This window comes from Anolis carolinensis, chromosome 6 (assembly GCF_035594765.1).
Source record: "Anolis carolinensis isolate JA03-04 chromosome 6, rAnoCar3.1.pri, whole genome shotgun sequence".
In the NCBI taxonomy this organism is placed as follows: Eukaryota; Metazoa; Chordata; class Lepidosauria; order Squamata; family Dactyloidae; genus Anolis; species Anolis carolinensis.
The window spans coordinates 102285915-102312776 of record NC_085846.1 but is presented as its reverse complement, the minus strand read 5'-3'; the positions used below and the strand labels follow the sequence as shown (position 1 = coordinate 102312776).

At 38.9% G+C, this 26862-nt stretch overlaps 2 protein-coding genes across 11 annotated transcripts in view; one reads left to right on the top strand and one right to left on the bottom strand.

Moving 5' to 3' along the window:
• The window catches only part of ccdc7 (coiled-coil domain containing 7), a 141671-nt gene extending 140449 nt beyond the window's left edge, over positions 1 to 1222 (bottom strand). For all 10 annotated transcript variants that reach the window (XR_010007239.1, XM_062984369.1, XM_062984378.1 and 7 more), the window contains exon 1: positions 1067 to 1222. The gene's annotated coding sequence lies outside the window, so the exon portion shown is untranslated. The remainder of the gene's footprint in view (positions 1 to 1066) is intronic.
• Positions 1223 to 11699: 10477 nt separating this feature from the next.
• Positions 11700 to 26862, top strand: part of epc1 (enhancer of polycomb homolog 1) — a 62732-nt gene continuing 47569 nt past the window's right edge. The window contains exon 1 of the mRNA XM_008112338.3: positions 11700 to 12027. The gene's annotated coding sequence lies outside the window, so the exon portion shown is untranslated. The remainder of the gene's footprint in view (positions 12028 to 26862) is intronic.

Here is a 26862-nt window from a genome sequence, read left to right as displayed (position 1 = left end):
GAAGGAGGCGATTTATCAACACATGATTGGTTGATAATGAATTAAAATAGTGTATACCTACTAAAATAATGTATAAATATCAAAATAAATATAGTGTCCCTACTTTGTGGATTTTCTCTTATTGCGGGTAATCCTGGAACCTAACACTGTATAGATAGATATATAGATATTCACATACACAGATAGATGCATATACACATACACAGAAATGAATATATAGATAAATATATAGATATACACATACACAGAAATGCAGATATAGATAGATATAGAGATATACACATACACAGATAGATAGATAGATGCATATACACATACACAGAAATGCAGATATAGATATACAGTATATATATAGATATATATAGATATATACACATATACAGCTAGTTGCATATACACATATACACATACACAGAAATGCAGAAAAAACCAAGTTATAGGTAGCACATCTGGCTAAGAATAGAATGTTATGCACAGATAAAAATACCCTATTCCTTTGGTATAGGGTATTTATAACAAAATGACAAAACAAAATGCACATTTTGTATGAAAACAGCCTTCAACTGCAATGAATCTTACCATGTCTACAATTTCCTGGTAAGGAGCCCTTGTTTTTTATTGTTTTTATTTTTTTTGAGGATGAAAAATTCTCTACACTTTTACCTAGCACAATTAGATGCAATATTTGCACATTAAAAGTAAATTACATCCACCAGAAGATTGTGCAAAATATCATATTTTAAAAGTAGAAATGTGTTGTTTTGTATTTTTCCTATATATCTCCATTTCTGTGTGCTTGTGTATATCAGGCATGGGCAAGCTTGGGCCCTCCAGATATTTTGGACTCCAACTCCCACAATTCCTAAGAGCCTCAGGCTCTTTCCTTTTCCTTAAGTTGCTGAGGGGGAAAAGGAAAGGGCCTGAGGCTGTTAGGAATGGTGGGAGTTGAAGTCCAAAACACCTGAAGGGCCCAAGTTCGCCCATGCCTGGTGTATATGCACCTATTATGTCTATCTCCATCTGCCTTTCTGCCTGTGCCTCTTCAGCTCACTTTCAAAAGACCCACCTAAACGAAAACAAGGCGACTGCTTCTTCCTTTTGGCTGTTAACTAAGTATTTCCACAAGGTGCTATTACTCATCTCCTGCCCGACTTCCTTGCAGCCCCGTGCTTTGGGCGCCTTGCTGCTGCTGTTCTTTCTGAGGAATGAGGCGCGGCGCCGAAACAAAGGGCGCGTGCACGAGAGGGAGGCGGAGAACGCGCATGCGCGCCCCTCGCGCCGTTAACAGCCATTTGTTTTCCAACGGCTGGAAAGGTCACTGGCTGAAACAGTGGCAGAGCTGATTCCATTCAATCTAGACCAGGCCTGGGCCTACTTGGGCCCTCCAGGCGCCTTGGACTTCAACTCCCGGCATTCCTAACAGCCCCAGGCCCCTGGGGCCTGGGGCTGTTAGGAATGCCGGGAGTTGAAGTCCAAGGCGCCTGGAGGGCCCAAGTAGGCCCAGGCCTACTATATTAGCCAGTTCACAGCATAGGACCAAACCAACAGCAGGTTAGTATCGCCAGTGTTATATGTATCAGATGGAAACAGCCCAAACAAACATTATGTATGAGTGTCACATAGGGCCCTTCCAGACAGGCCCTATATCCCAGGATCTGATCCCAGGTTTTCTGCTTCATAAGACTTTATTTATATACCGCCCTATCTCCTCGAGGGACGCAGGGCGGTTTCCAACATAACAGAAAACCATACAACAACTTAATGCCACGCAAAAACTTTTTTTTTTCGTATCAGGAGCAACTTGAGAAACTGCAAGTCACTTCTGGTGTGAGAGAATTGGCCGTCTGCAAGGACGTTGCACAGGGGACGCCCGGATATTTTGATGTTTTTATCATCCTTGTGGGAGGCTTCTCTCATGTCCCCACTTGGAGCTGGAGCTGATAGAGGAAGCTCATCCGCGCTCTCCCCGGGTGGGATTTGAACCTGGCAGCTTTCAGATCAGCAACCCAACCTTCAAGTCACAAGGCTTTAACCCACTACGCCACCAGGGGCTCCTATGCATTAACTAAACATAATGCAATAATAAACGTAAGTACACAAGACATACAAATCAACCAGTTAACACAGACTTCAAAACTAATGACAGAATATTAATATATTATTCTATCACATTATTATTATAGATGAGACTGTTATTATATTATTGTTATATTGTATTACATTGTTATATTATTATGTTGTGTTATTATTATATAACTTTTGGACCACCAGTGGCGCAGCGTGCTAAAGTGCTGAGCTGCTGAACTTGTGGACCGAAAGGTCGCAGGTTTGAATTCGGGGAGCAGAATGAATGCCCGCTGTTTGCCCCAGCTTCTGCCAACCTAGCAGTTCGAAAACATGCAAATGTGAGTAGATCAATAGGTACTGCTCCAGCGGGAAGGTAACGGCGCTCCATGCAGTCTTGCCAGCCACATGACCTTGGAGGTGTCTACGGACAACACCGGCTCTTTAGCTTAGAAATGGAGATGAGCACCAACCCCCAGAGTCGGACACAACTGGACATAATGTCAGGGAGAAACTTTTACCTTAACCTTTATTGTCATAATACATTAAAACACAGTAAAGTCCCGCTTATCCAAGGTTCTGGATTATCCAAGGCATTTTTGTAGTCAATGTTTTCAATATATCATGATATTTTGGTGCTAAATTCGTAAATACAGTAAGTACAACATAACGTTACTGTGCATTGAACTACTTTTTCTGTCAAATTTGTTGTATAACACGATGTTTTGGTGCTTAATTTGTAAATTCATAACCTAATTTGATGTTTAATAGGCTTTTCCTTAATCCCTCCTTATTATCCAAGATAATCGCTTATCCATTAGCCCATTTAGCTTGGATAAGTGAGACTCTACTGTAATATTATTCCATGTTACATTATATCAGGCCTGGGCCAACTCCCCCCCCCCCTTTAAACTTTAAATTGGATTATATGAGTCCACACTGCCAAATAGTCTGGGATAAACAGAAAACCTGGGATCAGATCCTGGAGTATAGGCCTGTCTGAAAAGGCCCTCGAAGGAGTGGGCCCTGGATTGTTGCCAGTTCCTGGTAGGATTTCAGAAAATAGTACTTGCTACATAAACACCAGATAGCTTAAGGTTGCATCTACAATGTAGTGCCACAGCAAACTTAAAATCCCAGGGTCCCATGGGATAGCATTATGGAAGTTAGAGAGGTGTCAAACTGCCATGCTTCTGCAATGTGGATGGTCTGAAAAAGCCCTAGACGCTTCAGGTCCAACCTGTCTTCAAGACCCACAGTCACCTACGTACCAGTGCCAAGACACTACTCTTGGAGGACCATCATACTCGGATAACGAGGGATCACCTAAGAAGAAGAAAATTCTTCAAGATCGCATCTCTTTCTATGAACCAGCTCGGGCATTGGGGAGGCCCTTGTCTCGGTCCCACCACTGTCTCAAATATAGTTGTTGGGGACAAGAGAAAGGGCTTTCTTGGTGGTGGCGCCCCAGCTCTGGAATGCCCTCCCTAGAGAGATCAGGCTAGCTCCTTTACTTCAAGCCTTCCGTTCCAGCTTAAAAACATGGCTTTTTTTTAAAAGCCTTTGATTTTATATAGGTTTTTAAGGATTAGTCTGAGGACTTATTGTGGGCGCCATGTCAGCACTGGGCTAGGTCAATTGATACAACTTGCATTTTATGAATGTTAATGTTTTACATTGTAATTACAGTATGTGTACGTGTGGTTGTAATTCTGTGGTTTTATTGTTTCAGATTTATGTATCATCTATATGCAGCACTTTGCTGTATTTTGTCGTCTGCCCCAAGTCCCTTCAGGGAGATGGTGGCGGGGTAGAAATAAAATGCAGTCTGATACCACTTTAACCGCCATGGCTTAATGCTATGGAATAATGGGATCTTTAGCCTTCTCTCCCAAATAGGGCTATGCCTTTCCAAACTACAAATCCCAGGATCCCATAGGATTTTTTTTTTCCATGTCAGGAGCGACTTGAGAAACTGCAAGTTGCTTCTGGTGTGAGAGAATTGGCCATCTGCAAGGATTTTGCCCAGGAGACGCCCGGATGTTTTGATGTTTTTACCATCCTTGTGTGAAGCTTCTCTCATGTCCCGCATGGAGCTGGAGCTGATAGGGGGACCTCATCCACGCTCTCACCAGGTTGGATTTGAACCAGCAATTCAGTGTCAGGAGCGACTTGAGAAACTGCAAGTCACTTCTGATGTGGGAGAATTGGCTGTCTGCAAGGACATTGCCCAGGGGATGTCTGGATGTTTTGATGTTTTTACCATCCTTGTGGGAGGCTTCTATCATGTCCCTGCATGGTGCTGGAGCTGATAGAGGGAGCTCATCCGCACTCTCTTTAGGTTGGATACAAACCAGCAACCTTCAGGTCAGCAACCCAAACTTCAAGTCATCAGTCCTGCCAGCACAAGGGTTTAATCCACTGTGCCACCAGAGGCTCCTCTCCCATAGGACAGAGCTGTAGCTGTTAAAGTGATGTCAAACTGCTTTATAGGTGCACCCTTTGAGACCATCCACACTGCAGAAGCATAGCCGTTTGACACCACTTTAACTGCCATAGCTGGGATCCTGGGATTTTAGGTTTGCTGTCACACTGGTTTAGAACTATGGCAGTTAATGTAGTGCCAAAATGCTATAATTCTGAAGCTATTGAAGATGATACAGGGGCACCATTGTTTCTTTTCTAGTACAGGAACCAGTAGGTTTTGCGATGCCCAGTCTTTTACTTCATGCTGTTCAACTTGTACATTAAATGGCGGACACGGTCATCTGATGATCTGAGCCGCAACATCATCAGCATGCAGATAATACCCAGATCTATCTCTCATCTGATCCTAGGAAGACAATAGAAGTAATATATTGTAGCAGCTGTGAGGGGTGGGGGAAACAACACTGAAATATAATCTTCTCAAAGCATAAGTACTGCTAGAAAGCGAAGCATCTGTTTCAGAATTGTGTGTTTGGTCTATCTTTAAAAGAGGTGCACTTACAAAATCAGGCTCATCGTTTTGGGGGGTGGGGTGGTCCTTAATCCAGCACTTTTGCCAGATATGCTGATAGTGCCATATTTATAAGTATATTTTTCTATTTTTATTGGCTTGCCATCTATATTTATGTCATATGTAGGCTTTGCTGCAGTCACCCCAAATCAAATTAATTCCAGATTAGAGTACAGGTTAAGTATTCCTTATCCAAAATGCTTGGGACCAAAAGTGTTTCTGGAATGTTCTTTTTAAATAGTTGTATTTGCATAATTAAATATCCTAGAAATGAGGCCAAAATCTAAACATTAAATTATTTTATGTTTCATTCATAGATAAACAGATAACAGAGATAACTCTGGGCTGCTGTGAGTTTTCCAGGCTGTATGGTCATGTTCCAGAAGCATTCTCTCCTGACAATTCACCCATATCTATGGCAGGCATCCTCAGAGGTTGTGTGGTCTATTGGAAACTAGGCAAGTGGAGTTTATATATCTATGGAATGTCCAGTGTGGAAGAACGAACTCTTGTCTGTTTGAGGCAAGTATGAATGTGCAATTAGTCACCTTGTTTAGCATTTAATGGCCTTGCAGCTTCAAAGCCTGAATGCTTCCTCCCTGGGGGAATCTTTTGTTGGGAGGTGTTATCTGGCCCTGGTTTCCTGTCTGGAATTCCCCTGTTTTCTGAGTGTTGTTCTTTATTTACTGTCCTGATTTTAGAGTTTCTTTTAATACTGGTAGCCAGATTTCTTTCATTTTCATGGTTTCCTCCTTTATGAGGAAACCATGAAATGCTGGACCACTCTAACAATCACCATGTCAGACTACACAGAGAAGCCATTGAAATCCACAAGCATGTGGACCATTTCAACAGATGCCTGCCATAGATGTGGATGAAACGTCAGGAGATAATGCTTCTGGGACATGGCAACACAACCTTTTAAATATGTGCATGAAACTGAGACTATTTACACTGAATATAGCTGTCACTATCTAAACCATGCACATGGACAATTTTGGATTTTGGAGCATTTCGGATTTCAAATTTCAGAGAAGGGATGCTCAACCTGTACTGTAATGCTCTCTTACAAAATTCTCCTTCATAGTCACTACAAATATTGCAAAATATGACAGCTAGATTGATGATAGGAACTAGATATTTTTCCTGGTGGTTTGCCTCTTTAAGAGTTCCAGTATTATGTAATGGATGTCAATACTAGAAACCAGACTCCCTGCTCAGCCATGGAAGCCCACCTGAAGATCTTGAACAAGCCATACCCAGCCTCATAGAAAGAACAAGGTCATCCCCTCTGAACAAGGTGAAGGTTTTCCCCTGACATTAAGTCCAGTCGTGTCCGACTCTGGGGGTTGGTACTCATCGCCATTTCTAAGCCGAAGAGCTGTCATTGTCCGTAGACACCTCCAAGGTCATGTGGTCGGCATGACTGCATGGAGCACTGTTACATTCCCACCAGAGCGTTACCTATTGATCTACTCAGATTTGCATGTTTTTGAACTGCTAGGTTGGCAGAGGCTGGGGCTAACAGAGGGTGCTCACTCCGCGCCCCACATTCAAACCTGCGACCTTTCAGTCCACAAGTTCAGCAGCTCAGTGCTTTAATACACTGTGCCATCGGGGGCTCCTCCTCTGAACAAATCTCACCAAAACCCCATTATAATTTGTTTAGAGCTACCAGAAGTAGAATAATGCCTCTTCAGATTGAGTTGTAAAAGCTACCATCTTGGTCTCTTGGTTCAATTCAAGTTACTAGTATTGATATATAAATAGCTTAGGATCACCTTCTATGTTATTCCTGGCATCACTGGGGCCTTATACTAGATCTCTAGCCTGATGACGCTAAGCATACAGTCAAGGAGCCTTTCTCCCTGAGCTATGTCCACTATATGAAACGCTCTTTTAGCAGAGATTAATCAGCTCTAACATTGTACTGTTCTAAGGTAGCATGTTTCTTCCCAGGTCTTTAAGAACATATTTAGTTAAAAGTTTGGATACTCCATTAATGTTTTGTTATCCATGGCCAACTGTTGCTGTTCTTTGTTTATTATTGGGGGGTAATACATGTGTGGAGGAGTCTCCTTCTCTGGAGGTTTTGAAACAGAAGCTGAATGCCATCTGTCAGGAATGCTTTGATTGTGTGTTTCTGCATGGCAAGAGGCTGGACTGGATGACCCTTGTACTTTACTCCAATAATATTATTCAAAATTGTTTTAGATACTGGTAACTTTATTTCAGTCACTTTCAGAGAAATAAACTCTACTGTAACAATACACAGCTGTGTAACAATCATGGATTCAAAGTTGCTGAGATTCTGCTTGTATACAGAAACTAGATAAATACAGCAACATAAATTATCTTTGCTCCTTCATGGTAGTAAATATGGATTCTCAAATAAAATGAAAAGGAGGAAAATAATACCACTTCTGACTTATGGTGACCTTACCCCAGATTTTTTCTTGGAAATATGTGTTCAGACAAGAGGGAGTTTGCCTTTGCCCTTCCTCTGAGGCTGAGAGTTATTCTTCCAAGCTCACCTAGTGGGTTTCCATGGCCAAATGAGGATTTGAATCCCACTCTCTAGACTTTCTGAATTACTTTCTGTAATGTATTCAATTGGTTACATTTACATTTTAAATTATTTTGGTTAACAATTTGTATAACACATATATTTTATTAAAAAAATTAAAGTCATACATTATATTCTGTTTTCTATGGGAACAATTAGGTCATGGGTATGGAATGAATTTGACCAGAAGTATACATTAAACAGCATACCGGTAATTTATTTCAAGAAAGACCTGCATATCCAGATACCAACTGTAACAATTCCAGGGATCTGCGCCACTTCATTTCAAGCCAGCTATACCTAGAATAAATGAAAGAGGTCACAGGTGCTCCAAAGCAATGATTTATTTATTACACGTAGATCTTAAATAGGATGCAGCAATAAAATCTTAAGGCAAAGGCAACATTAGCTCATGCCCCTTAGATGATCAAAGCAAACCTTCATCATGGCTGTTGTTCAGGTGGGATTCCCCCAATGACCTATAGTAGATGTCTTCTGCAACAGACCAATTTCCTGGGCCATATTACAAACAAATTCAATCACAACCCATGATTGATGTAAATACCAATTTGTTATCTTATGCATCCTTGTATGTAGAGAGCAGTTTATCCAAGAGCTGACAACACATATGCTCCAACTGTCCCAATTTATTATCTGTCATCTAATTTTTAAGGTGCTTTTAAAAATGTCCAGTATTTTTCTCCTGCCATTTCCTGCTTCAGCCTTAGTTGCAAACTGAGTTCAAAGTGCAAATTAAAAAAAAAATTACACTCAGTTAACTTGTCAGGGAGAAGAAGAGAGGAAGGGGTGAAATCTTGTTCTTCCCTTTATATTTAGGCAACAGCAATCTGCTGCAGCCTTTTCTAGTTTACGCGCTCTTTCTCCACATTAACAACTGTGAGTGGTTTAATTTATTTGTTAGGGGTGGCTGTTACCACCCCTTTCTGTGAGGTCACCAATCCCAAAGAAGCTAAAATTAATATTAAACTGTTACTTGGGAAGGTAGCAATATATAGATGAGCTATAATAAATCCAAATATTTTCTATTTTGTCATGTTCAGCCCTTTAAAAAATAGGATGGTTATAGGCTTTCCATGGGAAGAGTAGCTTGCACTGTACAGAAATTATAGAGCTAGAGCTTCAATCACGCAAATGTGGATAGCATTGCATTGGTTAAAATAGCCACTTCAAATCTGTTTTTTTAGATAGAATTCTAAGAAGGCCCTTGCTTTTAAGTCTGTTCCATTGAAACGCCTTTAGCCAACTTGAGTCGCATTGTAGTTTATTACCACCAGAGGAATTAAACTAGTTTCAAGTGCAAAACCCCTTCAAAGCGGTTTGTGTGGCTTGTTCTATAAAGCTGTGATCCTCAGAATTGGGAATCTTCAAAGGCAACTGCTGCCTAATTGGAGGCTTCCTACTAAAGTTGTTTTACTTGAAGACAAATGAAAGCCATCCGTGTGGAGTAATTTCAGAAGTTTATGGTGTCTAAACATATGAAGAGTAGTGTTTATGTTTGTAGTTTCAGAGTTTATTTTAATGTTAATAAACAATATACTTTCTTTATTGTAACCAGGCATTAGGTGTTAATTGCTAAACAACAGCTTCTGATCCTCAGGATTGTTCCCAAATAAATAGTAATTATTAAACTGCAAATGTAATATATATTAGACTCTCTGTTAACTAGAACTCAAGCACCTTAAACTCTCAAGCAACTGGAAAAATAGAAGAAATAATATTTTAAATAAAAAACTGATGGAATAATACAATAAAACAGTTAGGTTACATTTGTCTTCATTTCTCTTAATTTGCTTTTAATTACTGTATGTCAATATTAATATTAAGTCAATAAAGAGCTAACAATATGGTATAGCATGGAGTATAGCATTACCTAGGCCTATTTAATAGTAACTCAAGCAACCGGAAACTAAATTTATCTGGCATCTATCAATCCTCATGAGTTCCGGTTAACTGAAAGTCTACTGTACATTGCCAGTACTTGGGAAAAAGTGTAATGTTTGTATTTATGCAGCGCCAGTATTCTATGATCACATGTATAAGTGATAACCCTTCCAAAGATTAAAAAGAAATGGAGGATTAGATAGATCAAATGTTAGTTTTTTTCTTAATAATAATAATAAATCTTTATTTATACCCTGCCACAATCTCCCCGAAGGGACTCAGGACGGCTCACAGAAACACTCCAAGTGCTGCCTATAAACAATTATACATACGTATATACACAGTGACATAAGTATAAAAACAACAACTCACATAAAATCCCAGCACATAAAATCCCAGCTAATAAAATTGTAAAAATTATAAAATTTCCTAAAACGCCCTAGAATAAAGCTGGCCAGGACACCTTTTTACCCATCCATGCAGCACCTGTGACTCAGGCCCCATCTACACTGCCATATAATCCAGATTATCAAAGCAAATAATCCATGTTATCTGCTTTTAACTGGATTATATGAGTCCACACTGCTATATAATCCAGTTCAAAGCAGATAATCTGGATTTTATATGGCAGTATAGAAGGAGGCTTAATAGTAATTATTAAGCTTCATATATAATGTACAATGCTTGGAAAGAAAGTTTAATGCTTTTATTTATGCAGAGCCAATTGCCTTTAATGACATTTTTATATGACAATCCTTCCAAAAAATAAAAACCTCAGAGAAAATTGGACATGCCAAATGTTAGTTTTTATTCTTTGTGAGGCCAGGATACCGTTTTTTCCAGCCCTTTTGCAGCAACTCAGCTCAGCCACTGAAAAGCCACACAGCATCAAATTTCCCAGCGCCCTTAACTTGAAACCTGGCCAAGAGAGGTGAAAGACCTTATGCATATGTAAAGCAGGAAGTTCACATTACACAGCCAAGTCGACTCCCTGGGATTGCATGCCCAAGGTTTTAAAAATCCCTTGCGGACAGAACAGCACATTTTGACAAGATTCCTCAGCCCCTTTTCCTGAGACGATGTGTTGTCTGGACTGTACATTGTACTTTTGAATGCTGGTTTATTTTGGATTTCGGGGGGGGGGGGGGAGCATGGTGGGAGGATCCCAAAAAAACTCAGTGCCACAGCCATTTTGTTTGTGGGCAGCATGGTAGGTTTCTGTCAGTCAGTATGAGGAGGGGTTTTTGAACAGGCTTTGTGGGAGAACTACGCCTCCCACAATGAAGGTATCTCACAATTATCCTCAGCCCTTTGGCACCACGGTAGGTGTGCAGATTAGTGACATAAAAGAAACAAAGGCTGCCCTTTCCTCTTTCTGTAGTCTTTTCAGTTTCATAGATTTTTCTTCCAGGCGTGACTGGCCTTTTTTAAGGTGCCAGGCAAAGTAATTTGGCTCTGTTTTCTTTCAAAATTGGTGGAGAGAGAAAGAGGAGCTCATAGAGGCATTTGAGACTTGAAAAGAAATATGGAAAGAGACCCAAAGCCCCTGTGTGGGAAGGAGGGGCTATTGGTGCCAGTGCCTTTTTTCCTTCTTCCTTCCTCACTCTCTCTCCTGTCTTTAGGAACACATACAGACAAGGACATGGAGGCGTTTCAGACTGGATTTTTTTGAACAAGATAGAAGGCAAAAAAGGGCCTAAAGCCCCATGTGTGGGAAGGAGTGGGTTACATGTGCATGTGCCTTTTCTTCTTCATACATACAAGGACATGGGAGGCATCCAATCCTGGATTTTTAAAACAAGATAGAAGGAAAGAGGCCAAAAGGAGTGGGATATTATATGTGCACGTGCCTTTTCTTTTTTTTCTTTCTTTCCCTCTTTCTTTCTTTCTCCCCTTCCGTTTCCATCTCAAACAAGGGCAGGCTTATGTTAGGAGGGGCAATCCAGGCAACATCTTTTCAGGAGCTGCCGCTTTGGTGGGGCTCCCGGGCTCCGCCTGCTCTTTTGGGGTGCACAGATTGGGGTGTGTGTGTATGTGTGTGTGTGTGTTTTAAAAAGCCTGTATAAAATGGCACACTGCCTTTCTGCATTTTTTCTTTCCAGGCTGCAGGAGGGAGGGAGGCAGGGCGGGCGCGCGGGGGATAGTGCAGACAGTGTAGGGACACTGCCCTCCTAACCAATCAGCGCGCGCCTATTTGCCATTACAAAGTTGTTAACCCCAGAGTCTTCTGGCTCCTGCTGCTGCCTTTGCTTTTAATCTTCTTTGGATATTTCTCCGCTTTCTTTCCCCCCAAACGCCTCCACAGATACCGAGGAGAAGGGGGGGGGGAATACCTTCGGAATCCGCCGCCCATCGCAAGAGATCGCCTCCCTTCTTCGCCAAGATCTTTTAAAGATGTTTGGGGCTCCTTGGGCTGCCTTTGCAAGCCAGAAACAACTATGCCCAGCCTATTTGGTTACAGTCGTGCTGGGGAGGCAGCTGTCTGCTTCTTGGCGAGGTAAGTTTTCTAATCCTTTTAAGGGGGGTGGGGGGGATACATCAAAGGTAGGCTTGCCTTTCCCCCCCGTTTAAACTCATTGCCCTTATTGTTTTAGACCATTAGGAAACAATTGTATTTCTATACTGCAGCCATACATTGTGCTTACATCTTTTCTAGAGCAATCAGGGACTCGGAAATACCGACAAGGCGGAGGGGCTGAGGTCTCCTGTATTTCTAATGAATGCGTGTAGAGCAAAATATTTTTAAAAGGGGGGGGGGTCACAATATGTGGCTTATTTAGAGGAAGGAATGCGCCCTGGGAAATGTATGTTCCGAAATGATTGGGGGGGGGGTGTGAATGGGTGGACGGGTTTGAGGAAAAGTGCAAGAGGAACTGCCCCTAGTGTGATGAAGAAGGAGACTGACATAAGAGGGTTTTAAATTAAGTTATGTCTGTTACTAAACATTGGCCTTTTTATTCGCCAATCAGCTCCTTTTCGGTCAGTCATCTTAAAGCCTTCTTTATAGAAAGGATCTGAATGAGCAGACCTCGTCTAGGTGTCGTGTTCTTTTGAGAAGGTGCATTTGGGAGACATTTTGTAATTTTGGGGGGCATTTTTATAGGCTTTTTTTTTTGGCACACGGTGAGAAATCTTTTTTTTTGTTTTGTATTGATCTGTGTTGGTGGCGCTGTGGTGCTCCTAAACAATTTTATGTTCGTTTCACCAAGAAAGGGGGGGGGGGGGCAAGAAAGGTGGGGCAAGGTTTGATATTTTGTGTCATTTCCTTTTCTCCTCATGGAAAATAACATATAATCATGTCGCACATTGTGTGTGTGTGTCGCTCTGTATATATATATATATATTGTGTATTACAATCAATGTATCCCAAGTACACTGTACACCATAACAGACGTGTCGTCACAGTCCTTTGTTGTTCTGTGAGGCTAGAGGCAAGGTTCAGATTTTGCCCCATGATTAAAAAATACCTCTTGAAATATGTGAAGACTTATGCTAATATTTAGTAATGTTTTCACCCCTGCTCTAAAAATGAATTTTTCCATATTCTGATTACATATTTTCTGTGAAGTGTGCCCGTGTGCGTATATGTATGTATGTATACACAGACATCTATAGTTAGTTTTTGTGCCATATATATTCATTATCAGATTGTTAGGTTTTTTTAGAAAAAATGTTGGTTGAGTTGTAAACCCATTTTTCCTTGCTTAAGAGTATTTTTAAAGGTAGGTAAATTGATCAAAATTTGTGGGCTGGGCCCTTTCTTTAAAATGCTATATATTTAAGAATATTTTAGAGATGATCATGTTTTAATTGAGATTTACCTATATATGGAAATTAATCTTTACAAGACAGGTATTATGCAAGCATTAATACAAATTGCCAAGCAGACCTCCATGCTTAGTATGTGTATATATGTGTGTGTATGTCCATGTTTAGCAACCACAAACACATTAACTAAAGACACAAATGTATACACTAGTGTCCCCTGCAAATATCTGTATTCATATATGAAATGAAAATGTATTAATGAGATGCAGCAATGGCTGGGAAAATGTAGCTGCACATTCTAAAACCATTCAATAAAATGGCTTACCTTATAAATGCATAGTTTTGAAATGACCAAAATATCTTAGAAAATGCAACAGGTTAAGGAATCTATTAAAGTATTGCAAAGGAATGTTTATTTTTCTTTCTTTAGGAATTCCTCAGAGTGATACTCTGAAGTCTTTTGTATGAGTAATTTATTTATATAATTCTGTGGCACATGCAGCTGAACACAAGGATTATAGAAGACATTGTTGCTTTTTATATTGTGCCAGAAATATTTCTAGCCTCTGCTCTGAGATAATTCTTTCCTGTCCTTGAAACAAAATTTCTTTACAAAGAGCTGAATGCTACATTATCCGTTTAAAGGTTTCAAAGTAAAAACATTCAGCAAAGGTCGGTTCTTTGTTGATGAAGGCAATTTAGTTGCAGAAATGGCTTGCTGAGGATTTCCACATGAGAATCTAAGTAAAATATCAGTTTAACTGAGGGCAGATGAACAGCTAAAAGTGCTTTCACTTGCTATGGGCCCCATTGGATTAACAATGGTTGTTTGAAAAGGCCAGACATGGATGTTCTCTTGCAGATCTGAGAATGCAACTCATGCAGCCTCCATCGCATTAATGGGGCAGTGCAGCACATGATTGCACCATACAGTGTTGCAGGCACCTTGATACATGGGTGCAGCTCCTAGTGCTTTGTACATACAGCTGTAAAAGAGGTGTGTGAATATATCATGACTGGCCCTGGTGGATCAGCTGTTATTCATGTTCAAATAGAGATTATTTGTTCTCTCCACCCACTCCATCCTGTGAGGAAAGTCTCCATTTACACTTACTCACAATGAAACATACAGTTTTTGCATTGTTACTCTTGTGTTCCTCTTTTTCCCTCAAATGGTTCAAAGCAATATACAGGAAATATCTGCAGTGAAGGTGATAGCATATAACTTCTGCATGTGTAAAAACCAGAAAATCGTTTCCTGCTGTCTTGGGAACTCAAGTACCAACATATGGACCTGAGACTTTGGTCAGTCTAGCCAAGTGTTGACCAGTGAAGTAAGGCAACTTAATTTAGTTTACAGGCCTGAATGACATGATCAAATTGAAATAAATTAAGCACAGCCAGGTCCTTATGCAGGATATATCAAAGCTTCATGGTTCTATATCTTTTAATATTGGTGCTAACTGTAATAAGCAGGTCCTTTGTTAATCTCAATATAGTATCTACCCAAAGGTCTCTTTTTGGGTTCAGTAGTTACCAAAGATCAAGTGCATAGGCTGTACCAGCAAAGCTGTATCAACCTGTATTGCATCTCAGAAAAAATACCTATGTACATATGGACCAAAATACCCTAAAGGCAGAAGATCCCATCTTACCTTGGAAGCTAAGTAGGACCAGCTTTAGTTAGTATTTGGATGGGAGACTATATTTCAGAGGAAGAAACTGGCAAAACCACCTCTGAATATTCATTCCCTAAGAAAGCCCAATAAAAGTACTGGTAGATAGCATAGGCTGTCAGCTCATTTGAAGGCACACAACACAAGAGCCAATGTAGTTCTTTGGGCTTTGGACCATGGTCCTTTTTTCCTGTCAGGAGCAACTTGAGAAATGGCAAGTAACTTCTGGTGTTAGAGAATTGGCCGCCTGTAAGGACATTGTGCAGGGGACGCCCAGATGTTTAATGTTTTACCATCCTTGTGGGAGGCTTCTCGCATCTCCCTGCATGGGGAGGTGGAGCTGACAGAGGGAGCTCATCCACTCTCCCCATTGCACCACCAGGGGCTCCAACTATAGTCCTGGAAACAAGGATTGAATCCCTGCTCAGCCATGGAAACCCATTGGATGACACTCAGCCTCAGAGGAAGGCAAAGGCACCCCTTGAACAAGTCTTGCCAAGAAATCCTGTGATATATTGTCTCTGGGTTGCCACAGGTCAGAACCAACTTGAAGGCACACAACATGTACATATGACCAATTTAATAGTATACAGTACTCGATGCCTAATACTTGTTTTTAAAGGAAGCCTTGGATAGCTATTATCCACCCTTTTCTTTTAATTACATGGTATTGTGTTCTGTGCAGAATGTAAGTTATACAATAGAAAATAATTAAAGGCAAGAACAGTCAAACTGAATATACAATGAAGAGAGGGTTAAGAGCTTTTTAATACAGTATATGGGTTGGTACAGAAACTGCATTTTCTTTAATAAATATGCTACCCTATATGTGTATGTCTAGAAATGTTATCCAGAAAAACCACACACACCCCATGTTGACTTACCCATGGTTCAGTGTGACCCTTAACCCTTATTTTTAAAAAAGGAACCATTCCCTTGTCTGATTAGAGTGCTAAAATAACAGAGCTTAGTCTGTCCCAGGAAAACCTAAAAAAAACACCAACTCTCTCGCTGTGGCACCACTTTTGGCCTTTTTGAATACCTGGGTGGGAAAACAGCAGCAGTGACTAGGGATAGGCGTCCCCCGAGACAACATTGGTGCATTCCGCTCTCCATGGAATGACATCCATAGTAAAAGGTTTTCCCCTGACATTAAGTCTAGTTGTGTCCAACTCGGGGTTGGTTCTCATCTCCATTTCTAAGCCGAAGAGACGACACACCAAAGGTCATGTGGCCAACATGACTGCATAGAGTGCCATTACCTTCCTGCCAGAGTAGTACCTATTGACCTACTCACATTTGCATGTTTCCGAACTGCTAGGTTGGCAGAAGCTGGGGCTAACAATGGGAGCTCACCCAGCTCCCTGAATTTGAACTGCTGAACTTTTGGTCAGCAGTTTCAGCAGCACAATGGTTTAACCTGCTGCACCACAGGTCATATCAAAATCCATAATTTTGGCCCCAAGACCTGTCCTCAACAAATATGAGGTCAACTTATACATGAATGTATGCGGTACCAATTGAGGGAGGATTGCTCCTACCTAGTATAGGCACTAATATGACAAGATATAGGAGTGAGACATAGTGACATAGGACCCCAATTAATTTATGCAGAAGAAAGCAGTGAAAATAGACATGTATCAAACAGTCAAGAAATGAAAGATGGCAAGATATTGGAGGTTTTGAAATGACATTAACTAAAAAATATTGTAGTCTCAGAAACTGATTCAAAAGATAACTTCAAGCATAGATTATGGAAAACACTAGTTTAATGCAAACTTCCTGAAATGAGTGAACATAGTGCAGAAAGGAAGGCCGGGAAGGGAAAATTTCAGCAGTCTAAACAAGTTGTGGTCTGGGGCAGAATTTTATTTGAGTTTGTGATCAGTGTGGCTTTGTCCTGCAACCTGTTCAGTAGGATATAGACCTTCTGCCTGAATAACCACAAAACAACCTGCATGCGTTCAGGATGTGGATCAGATGTGACTTTAGGTTATCTAGTAGTAGTAGTAGTAATTATTTTATATGTATATTCTCCCTTTTCATCAAAAATGGGACACTGCAACCTACTGAAAGCCTACTTTTCCAATAATAGGATTAGAATTTACTAAAAACAACAGATTAAAACTATGCATAGTTGAAATATAAAATATTAGAAATATAATATTATACTTTTATAATATTTTATATTTCAGTGATGTATATTAAAGTATAAATATAAGCATCCGTTTTATTTTTTAAAAATTGGGTATTTATATATGAATAAGAACATGGTACATACTTTACACTGCACGTATACCATATAGCCCTCATTCATGTCATTGCTGAAGGCTTACTTTTAGAGAAACAAAGCAGTAAGAATCAAATCTATTATTTGCATTAGTATTTAGTTCTTAAATAGATTTAATGGCTTCAATTTTACAAATCGTTGAACTTCTTAAATACATTTTCATCCTGCTGTGAAGAACTACAATTATATTTATACTGATTTTGAAGATGGACTGTTTCTGGATAATGGTGAGTGCTTATGATCTGAAGTGATACAGGCTTTAATTCAGAATATCCTTGTTATAATAAAATACAAATGTTGCATCTGGCAGGATCCAACATATAGCAACAATGAACTGATTGCCCCTGCGTTTTAAAATGGGAAATCACAGATAACAAAGTACAGGTAGGCAAAGTAGAATGTTAGAATGCAGGAACAGTCAGACCTAGCCATCATAAGCAATTTTAGGGAATATTGAAGCCATACTTTACCCATCCCTGATGTAGCATAAGTAAACAGAAAAGAACTGGCAGAGACTGGTCCATTTGTGCATGCTTCTCAGCATTTATTAGCTAGAGGATCATCTGGCACTGCTGGCATAAGGTTGTGTTCTCAGATCTTTTGTGACTGATGATGCTGAGTGATAAATGAGTAATGCTTAAGTTATGAGAAGATAAATTGCAGTTCTATTTATTTTCATCTTGTTACAATGTCTATATTATAACCCTTTTCATTACTATCTGAGTAGCTTTATGGTGCAGTCCTACTGTGTACTCAAAAATAAGCTGCACTGTTTGTATTCAGTGGTATTTACTCCCAGGTAAGTGTGTGCAGAATTACAGCATTAAACATTCCTTACACTGAAGCTACTGGATTCCCATGGTAGGCCTGTGTACACCACCTACTTCAAAGACTACTCTGGTGCATACAGGCTGAGCAAATATGTAGCGATGGATAGAGGGGATAAATATGATCTTGAGCCCTGTGTGGTTCTTCCACATTGGGAAGTAAACTTTATAGTGTGTGTATATTTCCCTAGTGAATATAACTTTGTTCCTATCAAAACTGAATGGTGTTATGATATTTTATTCCCTAAATGTTTGGTTATATGAGATAACTGCTTCTTTACAGCTAGTTTCTATATAACAACAGTGCATAATTTTGTATCATTTTCAAGATGGCTTCAAGTGTAGAAAGAGCATAATGCATCTGTTCAGATTCAAAGAACCTTTGATGTTTTTAAGTAAATAAGTTAAAATAAGAATGAGCTCCTCTAGTATGTTCAATTTAAACAAATACTATATAAGGTATTACATTAGGTTTTTGTTTCTTTCCTGCTTCCATAAACATAGAATTCTGTGCAGCAGTGGGGATCTTCAGAGTAGGCCTTCTTAGGAGCTCCATTTAAAAAGTGAGAGAGTCCAACTTTAAATTCCTATGAAGAAACCCCGGAAATGAATGGTGTCTGCAAAAAAAAACCTTTCATTGTTTGAGACATGTAATACCTGTGTTAGTCCTGACTTACAGCTTGGTTCCATGTATACTTATTACCCTCATTTTTACCATTCTGAATAGTCACCATATTATTCTTAATTCTTAACCATTAAAAATGCAAACTCCTAGATTCCTGGGTACATAAATAAATGAGGAGGAGGGATGAAAAAAAACACGCCTTTAGATTTCTGCCTAAACAAACAACTCTAGCTATTTTCTAAAAATTACTAGGGACTGTAAGTGTAGAAACCAAAATAGTTTCTCAGCATCTGTCATCCTGGCAGAAACCAGGGGGTCTTGGTACTCACATTACTGGACACCAGTTCCCATAAACGTTTGCTTAGCCTGGCCAATTGTAAGGGTCCACAGGAGGAATCATTCACCATCCAGAGGGACAGAGGTTCCCTGGCACAGTCTAAATTTTCAGAGTGGCTGAGCATCATTATAGTGAGTTCTTCTGAGAACAGGCATACCTAATAAGAAAATAAATTTGAAGAGATTAAGGGGAGAGATGACATGTTTAGAAAATCTCTGAATAAATCTGTCAGCAAGGTTAGAAACAGAAGGATACATTAACTAGGGACTTAAACTATCTGTTACAGTATTTTCAGACAACAGGAAGGATATAACAACCAGATATTCTCTCATGTCAGCCAACATTAAGAACATAAAAGAAACCAAATAAGAGAAAGTGCTGTCTCCTTTGCATTAAGCTATATACAAATCATGATGCTGATACCTTTATCCAGTCAAATCCAAGATAGCAATGCAAAATAACAATAGACAGTAGCACTCTTTTGTAACACAGCACAAAACATCAGCAAATAGGAATGTATTATCTCCTTAATTTCCATATTTCTCCATCTAATAGCAAACCTAATTGGTAGATGTCAGCAGAAATGAGATATCTGAAAATGATTGCTGGGCTGACCCAACCTTCCCAGACTCCCAGGTTGAGGGAGCAGTGAATAAATGTGTCTAGGCAAGTGAGACTAGTTCTGAGGTCTTCAGGAACTTTAGCAAAATGGGATCAGCAAATACGGGATCTATAAGAAACAAGACAAAAAAGGAGCATTGAGAAAGAGATGGTTTTGGTGTATTTTAGCTATAAAAGTTTAAGGGGCAAAGAACCCCCCCCCCACACACACACAAAAAAAGTCCAGATAGCAAAATAGAGGCACAACTTAGTAACCACAAACTGTTGCATGCAAGTTGGGGAAAATATGCATATCTGAAAGGGAGATAAGGATGAAAATGTAGTGTCCTCAAAAAGGATGTTGTTGGCAGGCAGACCTGTCAAAGATGAGAGCCAATTTCTCCCCTTTTTGTTTATACGTATTTCAAAGTCAACAGACAGTTATACTTTACTTAAGTTGCTAACAGTTGGAAGAACACTATGGTTATAATATCACATCTTGCACAAAAAGTCATTGGACTAGACTAGGATCCTTCTAATAAAGTAGTAGGCAAGGATTATCAGTAGCCTGTATTCAGAAATACAAGCTGTTGAAAATCCTTGTTATATGTAATCACATGTAACAAGAAGCCAACATTCTGCTTTGCTATTGACAAGCTGTGTGCTGATGCTACCTGATTAGTCTTGCTTATCTCTTCCAACCAATAAGTACAAACAAATTAGCCAGTTTAACATTATGTTCAAACTAAGCTCCCAAACTTTCAGGAATTTGAATATTGCTTCCAAATATTCTAGGAATGGGGAAACAGCTTTACATTTTGGTTTCATTCTCTGTATAGTTAGGCAAATGATAAATCAGGAGCCTCAGTTCACATATACTGCAATAAGATGTGATTTTGCTTCTTATTCTTGCCTGCTCCTAGGCAGTAGAAAGAGAATATGGTATTATCCTAATCACCTGGATTCTGTTTTTGTTCTTACAAAAGAACATGGCCAGAGCCTCTGAACAATACTTCTTTAGCTAATCTAGATACAGAGTTGAAAGAGACCACAAGAGCCATCCAGTCAAATCCTCTGCCATGTAAGAACATATAAAGCATCACCTATAAATTATCTTCCAGTCTGTTTTAAAAACCTCCAAAGAAAGAGACCTCACGACAAATCATATTCTTTGATAGTATATGTGTTTCCTTAAATATTTTTTTTAATTTTAGGCTAGTAGGCACCATCCAAATTCCAAAAAAAAAATTTACAAGCTTGCATACCAGATTAATTATGAGAGATGCCTTAAATTGGTTCCTTTTTCATTCTGAAACATTAACTTTCCCAGTAATCAGAGAATTTACCCTGAAGGTTCTCAGAAATTTTGCATTTGTCTACAGATTTTAGTTCTGACTCATATACTCAGCTATTAAAATCATGTTCAGCTGCATTCATTTCAATGTTTATTCTTCCTAAAACAATTTCCTTTTGTCCCTTCATGTTCTTCTTCACACTTGCTTCTTAGTGTAAATACTGGGTGCAATTTTCTAACTCTAGTCTTTATGTGTTCAGTGTTTTAACAGCCATTATGTAATCATGGAATTCCATTAATTTCTATGATTGAGGAAAAGCTGATTTACCGTAACTGAAGTTAATAACATAATTATGGAGTCCCCAATGGCATAGTGGGTTAAAGCCTTGTGACTTGAAGGTTGGGTTGCTGACCTGAAGGCTGCCAGGTCTGAATCCAATCTGGGGAGAGTGCGGATGAGCTCCTTCTATCAGCTCCAGCTCCATGTGGGGACATGAGAGAAGCCTCCCACAAGGATGGTAAAAACATCAAAAACATCTGGGCGTCCCCTGGGCAACGTCCTTGCAGATGGCTAATTCTCTCACACCAGAAGCGACTTGCAGTTTCTCAAGTCGCTCCTGAAATGAAAAAAAATAATGTAATTATCTTTTATAATGAAGTACAAGAAAATGGTATTGTATCTGGCATTATTTACATTGGGAGAATAAGGTTACCACTTTGATGACTTTTTGTGTGTTTTTTGGGGGGGGCAGTCATAATTAAAAATATTTTGGATTGCTGTGAGAAAAATATTCAGTTGATTGGAAAATACCTAGCCTCTACAATTGTATAATCAGCTTCTCTAATTAGAACATAATATAATTGTCAGCAACAACTACAACAATTGTAGTAGTAGAAATAGCCATTATAATTATCTCTATGTTTAAAAAACAGCTCCCACAATGGTATAAAAAGGTAGTAAAAAGGGAACAAACTAAGATACTAATAAGGACAGGGAATAATAAGTTGCTTACCTATAACTGTCGTTCTTCGAACTGTCATCCGTGTCCTCCCATTAAAATTTCAGCACAGAGACCACAAAAATAATGTATGGTGCACTGAATGTTAGGTTGCAATCATCCCTCACCATGGACTGAAATGACTAGGACTGTGGAAGTTACAGTCTAACACCACCAAGATGCCTAAACATTCCCAATCCCTATATATTCCCAACTAAAATAAATGTTGATTAGCACATAGTTTAAAAATAACTGGGTTATATTTTTAAGGGGTAATATTTAAAAATATGAAAAATGATGTATTTTCAGTGATATGTTCTTAATTTTCCCGTCGATGCAAATTCTCTAGATTAGCACATCTATAGATTAAAATTTTATTGTTCTACAGATGCTTGCACGTTAGCTGAAATTGTAAGGAAGTCTTCTGTCTGAAAAAAAAGCAGCAATATCCTAGAAAAGAAATTTTTAAACAAAAAGCAACATAGAATTGGTAATAAATAGTTTTTAAAGAGCTGGCATGATTGAATTAATACAAGTCATTGTCTTAAAAAAATCAATTACAAAAGAAATGAGAAGGCAAGAGCAATGTGCTTCAAACTAATCTTAGGACCTTCCACACAGGCCTATAGCCCAGAATATCAAGGCAGAAAATCCCACATTATCTGAGTGTAGACTCAGATAAACCAGTTCAAAGCAGATATCGTGGGATTTTCTGCCTTGCTATTCTGGGATATAGGGCTGTGTGGAAGGGCCCTTAGTTACCTGATTCAGAAGAGGGATTATATCATTCATAAAACAATCCATCATACACAATCAGAAGAAAGATTTTTTTACTTTTACACACACACACACACGTGTGTGTGTGTGTGTGTGTGTGTGTGTGTGTGAAGTTCAGCAAGATATAGCACCTGGAAGTCATGAGGACTGCTTATATAGTATAAAGGATATATATAGCTCTTTACAAAATGAAACAAAACAAACTGTATTTCCTAAGAATCTTATACATTGAAATAATTCAGCTATTATCAGTGCAGCATACATCTCAACAAAATGGATAGGATGCAGACTATAGTGGATATTAAACTTTATATTAAAATCAGTGAGAGAGGTACAGCAGAATAAGACTACCTTTATCTGGATACAAACCAAACTGGCCTGTGGAATAGTAATTGGCCTTTTATGTACCAGTGGCAGAGGATAAAGACAGGGATAGCTCTAGCCAGTGTATATTTAGGTCCCTTCTACACAGCCATATAACCCAGAATATCAAGGCAGAATAACCCACAATATCTGCTTTGAACTGGGTTATCTGAGTCCACACTGCCCTATATCCCAGTTCAAAGCAGATAACATGGGATTTTACTCAGCTGTGTGGAAAGGGCCTGAGACATATAACCTAAAGCAATGCTTCTCAACCTGTGAGTCCCCAGGTGTTTTGGCCTACAACTTCCAGAAATCCCAGCCAGTTTACCAGCTGTTAGGATTTCTGGGAGTTGAAGGGCAAAACATCTGGGGACCCACAAGTTGAGAACCACTGACCTAAAGTTTATATTGCTAGTGCTTATGTATGTTTGTTCTGAAGTAAGCACCATTTTGTACTAACTCTAATACAGGATTACCTGGAAAGCAGAAAATAGACATATTGTTAACTTACTTGCCAGTTTGGGTTTTAGCTTCAGCAATACCATCAGTCCTTTGCTGTATTACAGTTAAGGCATCATGTAGATCATGCACCCTGACCTCCCCAAAAATTATACCGAAGGACACCAATGTGTCTACATTTACATTTATATAATAAAAATAGAAGTCATTTAAAGTCATTTAAAGAAAGGGAGCACGATTCACTTTAAAATGAAATATATTGTTAATATGTGGACAACCCTTTTATCTACATATTTATTATATTCCCCAAATCTCGGTCTAGCTCACGCTTGATAAGCATGTTGAGCAGAAAAACTAATTGTAATACTTCTGTGTTTAGGGAAAATTAGTACAGCTTGTGAATTCTATTGAATGATTGTCACGTGTAACATCTTTAGCACCACAAGAACCTATGGGCTGTAAAATACTCCTGCTCAGATTAAGAGTAGGTTAGTTGTGCAAACCACAGATTTAGGGCCCTTCCACCCAGCCATATAACCTAGAATATCAAGGCAGATAATCCACCATATCTCTTTTGAACTGGATCAATTGAGTCCACACTGCAATATAATCTGGTTCAATATGGCTTTTATACAGCTGTGTGGAAGGGGCCTGTCTGGAAGGGACCAAATGCAAGACTGCATTATATGGCAGCGTAGGCTCATATAATACAATTCAATGCAGCAAAACTGCATTATATGGCAGTATAGATGGTGCTTTAGTAAGATGTGTTTTTATTCTTCATTAAAGAGAACAGAATGCTGCAGCCACAAAAGGTTTCCATTATCACTTTGATCCATACCTCTTCTTTCCCCCTAAAATAACACACAATGTGGCTTACAGTTTAAAATGACCACAATATAGTTAAAAGCATAGAAAATGTCAAAATTAAAAAATAAAAATATTAACAATATTAGAAGAAATCTAAATGTAGATTTTAAAAGGATAAACAGCAATTTAAAATGATGCAGTTAAAACAATTTTAAAAATCCTTTCCGTAAAAACTTTATGTTCTAAATGTTTATTAGAGTAAAAAAGCTTTGTCTGTTGATAAGATAACAAGAAGAGCACAATCTCTCTAGTAAACAGAGACTAGGGGCAGCCACTGGGGACGCTTTTCCTTAGGTCCCCATCAGCTGTACCAGTGAAGGTGGCAGTACTGAAAGAAAGATCTCTTCTGAGGATCTTGGCGCCCAAATAGTTTCATGCCAAGAGATACAAATATAGGCCTTTACAGCCCTATAAGCAGCCGTTTGGTACCTGGAAACAAACTGCAGCCCGTTGAGATGTTTGTAGATAGTTGCATGATTCTTCTAACCAGGCCAGTTAAGACTCTGGCTGCAACTTTTTGCATCAAGTTAAGTTTCCAAACAATGTTCAAAGGCAGCTCTGTAGAATGTATTGTAATAATCTGAATGGGATGTAACTAAACTATGTATTTTTTTGGCCAGAGCAGTCATTTCCAAGAATAGGCGTAATTATTGCACTAACATTTAAGTGTGCAAATGCACTCCTGCTTACTATAGAAGGCTGAGCCTTCAAATTCATATGAATTTGCATCTTTAGTTAGTGACTTAGTAAATATTGAATTTCTCTTCTGTGACCCACCTTTCAACTAAGAGTTGAAATCCTGTCTATTAATAGTTATTCCAAGTGTCCTTATGAAAGACACCTTGTATTGGTAATTTTCTTAAATTGTTTCAGATGCAACATGAGAGGGAACAAAATTAGGTCTGTCAAGTTCCAAAGGCAGGTAAAAGGTTACCGAGGGTTCCTCCAGAACTGATGTCAGAGAAGATCAGATTTAAATACAGAGATTAATCAAGGTCAATCCAAGATTAATCTAATTTCTGCAATTCTATTTATATTTCAAAGTTTTACTACAGGTTGTATGTCTCCTCCTAGATATATCAAAACATTATTTTCCCCTAATATGTCATACTTAGTATAGATATTTTGATATGGAGCAAATAACCCTAACAAAATATGTAACTTTTAATTAATATATAAATCACTCACAAGCAATACCTAAGGTTGTGTAAATTGTGACCAGGGTACATTATTTGTCTTTGTAACATAAAACATGCCAAACCCTGCAAGTCCTATTTAGTTATCATATGGAAATCTTTGATATAAGGTAAATAGCAGAGTAAATTGGTGCAGTCTTTGCATGAACAACAGTAGTGTGTTGTTCTTGCAATTATGATTGAAAACCTTGTACTACAACTCAAAAAGCATCTCTTTATAAATAGCATGCTTTCAGTGCATTTCCCCATAATCCACAAAGCAACTACAGCCTACTTTGTGTACTAGACACTACATTAGGAACACTGGACAAGATGATTAAAACTCCTTGAAATTAATAATGATTTAATGATGTTCAGAGTATATAGTGATAATGATTTGAATTAGAAATGCTTCCTCTACCACTGGTACTGTGCACAGTTAGTATATATTTCGGTACCATTCACTCCTTAGAACGTAGTACGTATACCTGCTGTATTACAGTCTACCTACTGCTTTAAAACTTGGAAGGTCTTCAGAAGCCAAGATGACTCTCGGTATTCCCGTTTCTCCAGTTTTCCAGACCAATTTGCAAACATTGTGACTTCAGAGTGTAGTAGTGACATTCTAGATGAAACATTAAAAAATAGAAATAAATGTTGGATATAAACCAATGAGTTATGTAGTCTATCTCCTGCTTTAAGACTGCTAAGCTGCTGGGACCCATGCTTCCTCCACATGTGTACTGTCTGCTAAAATAGCTTGACATATTATATTTTAATAGGTAGATGGCTTTTCTTAATTGAATGTGAAATATTTGCACAGAAATTAGTATATTTTTAGTGTTTGTGTTCCTAGTCAAAAGCTCAGTAATCCGTACCCCTTCGTAAAGGTGTACAGTCGTCCCTCTATGTTTGTGGGTTTCACTTTTGTAAATTTGATTATTTAGTGTTTTAATTAATATGTTCTCTCTAGAAATCTCTAGGTCTTCCAGTGTGATTCTGTTGGTCAACTTTCGCCTAGAGCAGTTCTCAACCTGTGGGTCCCCAGGTGTTTGGGCCTACAACTACCAGAAATCCCAGCCAGTTTACCAGCTATTAGGATTTCTGGGAGTTGAAAGCAAATCATCTGGGGACCCACAGGTTTAGAGAGCCTTAGAGAGAACACTTCTCTAGGCATTTGTAGGTCCTCCAGAGTGATTTTATGACTAATTTCTAGCAGAAAATGGCCATAGAGAGTTGCACTGGAAGCTCTAGAGATTGCAAGAGAGGT